The 5,763-nt window shown below is 37.0% G+C and overlaps 1 long non-coding RNA gene across 1 annotated transcript; it reads right to left on the reverse strand.

The window, feature by feature from the left end:
• Positions 1 to 3,065: 3,065 nt before the first annotated feature.
• On the reverse strand, positions 3,066 to 5,219 carry LOC141105397 (uncharacterized). The gene is made up of 2 exons (XR_012235588.1): positions 4,562 to 5,219; positions 3,066 to 3,269 (listed from the first exon to the last, which is right to left on the reverse strand). It is a non-coding gene; the product is annotated as an uncharacterized lncRNA (long non-coding RNA).
• Between the last annotated feature and the right edge of the window lie 544 nt (positions 5,220 to 5,763).

Below are 5,763 nucleotides of genomic sequence, written 5' to 3' on the forward strand. Positions count from 1 at the left end.
ATCTAAAGTGGTAACCTGTAAAGGCTTTTAAAGGCTTTTAAAAATGCATTTATTTTGTTGTCACTGCACGTTTGTGCGCAATTTTAAAGCATGTCATGTTTGGTATCCATGTACTCGGCCTAAGATCATCTTTTTTATTTCATCAAACATTTGGGCAATATAGTGTGTTTTAGTGCATTAAAATTTAAAAAAGTGTGTTTTTTCCCCAAAAAATGCGTTTGAAAAATCGCTGCGCAAATACTGTGTGAAAAAAAAAATGAAACACCCACCATTTTAATCTGTAGGGCATTTGCTTTAAAAAAAATATAATGTTTGGGGGGTTCAAAGTAATTTTTTTGCAAAAAAAAAATAACTTTTTCATGTAAACAATGAGTGTCAGAAAGGGCTTTGTCTTCAAGTGGTTAGAAGAGTTGGTGATGTGTGACATAAGCTTCTAAATGTTGTGCATAAAATGCCAGGACAGTTCAAAACCCCCCCAAATGACCCCATTTTGGAAAGTAGACACCCCAAGCTATTTGCTGAGAGGCATGTCGAGTCCATGGAATATTTTATATTGCGACACAAGTTGCAGGAAAGAGACAAATTTTTTTTTTTTTTGCACAAAGTTGTCACTAAATGATATATTGCTCAAACATGCCATGGGAATATGTGAAATTACACCCCAAAATACATTCTGCTGCTTCTCCTGAGTACGGGGATACCACATGTGTGAGACTTTTTGGGAGCCTAGCCGCGTACGGGACCCCAAAAACCAAGCACCGCCTTCAGGCTTTCTAAGGGCGTGAATTTTTGATTTCACTCTTCACTGCCTATCACAGTTTCGGAGGCCATGGAAAGCCCAGGTGGCACAAAACCCCCCCAAATGACCCCATTTTGGAAAGTAGACACCCAAAGCTATTTGCTGAGAGGTATAGTGAGTATTTTGCAGACCTCACTTTTTGTCACAAAGTTTTGAAAATTGAAAAAAGAAAAAAAAAAAAGTTTTTTCTTGTCTTTCTTCATTTTCAAAAACAAATGAGAGCTGCAAAATACTCACCATGCCTCTCAGCAAATAGCTTGGGGTGTCTACTTTCCAAAATGGGAAAAAAATTTACACCCTTAGAAATCCTGAAGGCGGTGCTTGGTTTTCGGGGCCCCGTACGCGGCTAGGCTCCCAAAAAGTCCCACACGTGTGGTATCCCCATACTCAGGAGAAGCAGCTGAATGTATTTTGGGGTGCAATTCCACATAGGCTCATGGCCTGTGTGAGCAATATATCATTTAGTGACAACTTTTTGTAAATTTTTTTTTTTTTTTTTTTTTTGTCATTATTCAATCAATTGGGACAAAAAAAATAAATATTCAATGGGTTCAACATGCCTCTCAGCAATTTCCTTGTGGTGTCTACTTTCCAAAATGGGGTCATTTGGGGGGGGTTTGTACTGCCCTGCCATTTTAGCACCTCAAGAAATGACATAGGCAGTCATAAACTAAAAGCTGTGTAAATTACAGAAAATGTACCCTAGTTTGTAGACGCTATAACTTTTGCGCAAACCAATAAATATATGCTTATTGACATTTTTTTTACCAAAGACATGTGGCCGAATACATTTTGGCCTAAATGTATGACTAAAATTTAGTTTATTGGATTTTTTTATAACAAAAAGTAGAAAATATCATTTTTTTTCAAAATTTTCGGTCTTTTTCCGTTTATAGCGCAAAAAATAAAAACTGCAGAGGTGATCAAATACCATCAAAAGAAAGCTCTATTTGTGGGAAGAAAAGGACGCAAATTTTGTTTGGGTACAGCATTGCATGACCGCGCAATTAGCAGTTAAAGCGACGCAGTGCCAAATTGGAAAAAGACCTCTGGTCCTTAGGCAGCATAATGGTCCGGGGCTCAAGTGGTTAAAATCACTGCTCCCGGAAAAACGGACGTTTTTAAAAGTTTTTTTTGCATTGATACATGTCCCCTGGGGCAGGACCCGGGTCCCCAAACACTTTTTAGGACAATACCATGCAAATTAGCCTTTAAAATGAGCACTTTTGATTTTGAACGTTCGAGTCCCATAGACGTCAATGGGGTTCTAACGTTCGTGCAAATTTTCGGTCCGTTCGCAGGTTCTAGTGTGAACCGAACCGGGGGGGGTGTTCGGCTCATCCCTAACCCCCACATACACTCTGCACCCCTCTCATGTACATACTACCCCACACATACACTCTGCACCCCTCTCATGTACATACTACCCGCTGTCATACCCTCCATTTTCCTCTCCTACACATGTTTACCACCATTGTAAAGTGTCATCATAATAGCATCATGGACAAAGTAATGCACTGGGGCCCCTACTAGGGAGATGGTGACCTGTGGCATACACAGCGCACTGCAGAAAACAGTGAGTGTGGCTAAATTATGCTACATATTAGGCATGGCTTTTTGGTCTGATTAGAAATTTTAGTCTGATTTTTTTTACAATTTTTTTTAAAAACAAAAATTACGTTTTTTGGTGAGTTTTTTTGGTTTCTTTGGTGAGATATCAGGGGTCTAAACAGACCCCTGAAGTCTCACTTTTGACACAGAGAAAGGGACTGAGGACACACATTCCCCAGTCCTTTTCTCTGTAGCCTCAGCTGCACTGCAAGTGAATGAACAGGAGACAGAGGCTCCTGTTAATTCATAAATCGAAGCAGAGAAACAGTTTACTATGCTTCAGTTATGAATGAACACAGTGAGTGTTCAGTACCGATCACTCACTGTGTTCATTTAGAAAAGGAAGGGACTGGTAAATGACATATTTATCAGCCCCTTTTCCTGAAGATCCCCCAGTCTGCGGGAGAGAAGAGGAGGGAAGCCGACAGCGCTGTGTGTGTGTGTGTGTGGGGGGGGGGGGGGGCACACAGTTATTATTTTTTCGCTTTAATTATTTTTCCCATTATGGGCATGAGTGGGGCCTCATGTCTAAGTTTTGCCTAAGGCCTCCCAAAGCCTAGAGCCGCCTCTGAATGGACACTAAGGATTATATTATCACCAACAAAAGTAGATTCATCATATACAAATAATAAAAAAAAAGAAAACACTGTGCATGTGACATTGTTATTTTTTATTAAACATTTAGCATTTAGCTAAACAATATCTCACATCAGATGACTTCCAATTGATAATTTAACATTGTTTGTTAATTTTACAAGCCACAAAGCCCAGCCCAACCTTGCCCAAATTTTGGAGTACCGAAAACATGCCTCTTTTTACTTCTTTCTCTCCATTTCCTTCTTCTTCATCGGCACCTCTCCTGGGAGAAGACAAACTTATTGTTAAAGCAACATTGGTTATTTCACAAAAACTAGACATGTGCAATTTGCTTCATTCCAAATTAGTTTAACGAATTTTGACAAATTCATTATTTCGGAAATATCTGAATTAACAAAAACCTGTATAACAAATTTTTCCGAATATTCTGAAATTCAAATATTGGAACATTCGAAAATATGAAAATTCAAAAATTTGGAAATTTGAAAATTCACAATTTTGGAAATTCAAAAATTCTGAAATTTGGAAAATCCAAAAATAAGAAAGAAAATCCGAAAATTCAAAAGAACAAAAATTTGAAAATAAGAAGGAAAAATCTGAAAATTTGACTAATAATAACTTAACTATTACTTAACTATTAAATTATAGATATTGGAATTTCCTTTCAAATTTGGCTGTTAGTGAATGTAACAAATACAAATTTATCTGAAGTTATGAATTATCCGAAATAACGAATGCTGTACCTAAACGAATGTAATGTAACAAATTACTTTTTATATGTATTTTTTTTATTTATTATTAATTTGTTCTGTTCCTCTTGTTTGCATTTGTAACTTCAGATAAATTCGTATTTGTTACGTTCACTAACAGCCAAATTTGATACGAAATTCCAATACCTATAATATAATAGTTATAGTTAGCTATTATTTCAAATTTTCATATTTTCTTTCGTATTTGCGGATTTCCGAATTTTCGGATTTTCAAATTTCTGAATTTTCAAAATTTTGGATTTTTGAGTTTTCGAATTTCAGGGTCAAAGAAGTTCAGGGTCAAATTAGTCATGTTGCATGTAAGAAATTGAAGCCAGGCCAACTAATACAACAGACAAATATTTGCTGTGTCCTTCTGCCTCATGTTATCTTCCAGAAGGATTTAAAGCAGAGATATAGGAGGAGGGGGAGCAGGAAAGGGTGTGGGAGTTCCCAACATGGGGAGGGAGAAGGAGGTGGGGGGAGACAAAATGGTTTATGATGAAAAAGGTTATAAACCCTGTAAGATTTTTTTCCCCGCCATCTGTGTCCCATTGCAGAGATTTCCACCCACTTCCTGTCACATAGCCAAACAGGAAGTGAGAGGAAATCCCTGAAAATTAACCACTTGCCTTCCGGAAGAATTATCCCCCCAGGCCATTTTTTTTGCAATACGGTAAACTGACAATTGTGCAGTTGTGCGACACTGTACCCAAATAATAGGTACACAAATCCCCCAACATTTGCTGGGAGTTAAGCTTTAAAAGTCTATATTTTTATTTTAAAAAGTCTTATACATACTTACTCTTGCTCACAGAGAGATAAGGTGATGGTCCCAAGAAAGAAAAGGAGTAACAGGGATTTCTTCAAGGTGAACATCTTTGGGCTCTGTGGATAGTTTGGAAAGAAAAAGACGACGCAATTGAAACTATGACTCAAAAATAACATAAGGCACTTTAATGTTAGGCTCACATAAAATGGTTGTCTTGATACAATAGAAGGTCCAATGTTTGTTTGCTCTAGACCATCACAAAAGATCCCATACACTTGACACCCATTATGGGAAGGTTGAGTGTTTTTAATGACATGGATTTGCTTGATTCTTTCCAGACCTTACTGGATCTGATTACCCATGGGTAAAACAATGATTAAGGGGTCTTCATCTATCTTGTTTCTTAATCCCACAAGAAGAAGATCATAGCAAGGTCTTAGATGCCATTGGAGCTGGTTCACAAGAACCAAAGTTCCAATCTCCATTGTCTATGGTTTCCAGGGCTTTCTATCCTAAATGGGGATGCCCTTTGCCTCACCCACTTTAGTCCTCACTCAAGCCATGCTAAAGGACTTTTAGACTGAAAACAATATTATAGTAATCCACTTTACTAATTTAACTAATGGTTTCTAGTGGGTTTTTCTTGTATGAATGAGAAGTCCCCAGATAATGGTCTCTGTGATTTTAATTTGCTCCAGGTTTGGAGAGAAGAAGAATGAGACTAATATATAAGTGAAAATAATTGATCATCATAAGGAATATAACTTATGAATGCTAGCTTTATATTGTACTATTTCCTAATAATGGCATAGTTATATTAAAGTATTTTATGTATAACTATCAGGGCCTGTGCAAGGATTTTTGATACCCTAGACACACACATTTTGCCCCCTGGCTCCGCCCCAACTCCACCCCCTTTATCAGTGTTAACTGGTTTGATTCAACCTCTCTAACTGCTACATCTGCAAGACAGCTTGTTCTTTAAAAAAAAAAAAAAACAGACTTGTCAACAGAGGATCACCAGGTGAAAATAAAAGAGAGAAAACCTAAAAACAAAAAAAAAAACAAAACTAATGCAGCTACCTATTTAATAATTGATAAGATGCAGTAAATATTTTGCTTTGCTTTACTACCACTTTAAGTGGATAAAGTTAATAAAGTAATTTTGTTATACATCAATGTATAGGTAAATGATGGGAAGGAAGGAGTTTAATAAACAGACAGTGTAAAGCTAT

The sequence above is a fragment of the Aquarana catesbeiana genome, linkage group LG08 (genome assembly GCF_042186555.1).
Source record: "Aquarana catesbeiana isolate 2022-GZ linkage group LG08, ASM4218655v1, whole genome shotgun sequence".
Classification (NCBI taxonomy): Eukaryota; Metazoa; Chordata; class Amphibia; order Anura; family Ranidae; genus Aquarana; species Aquarana catesbeiana.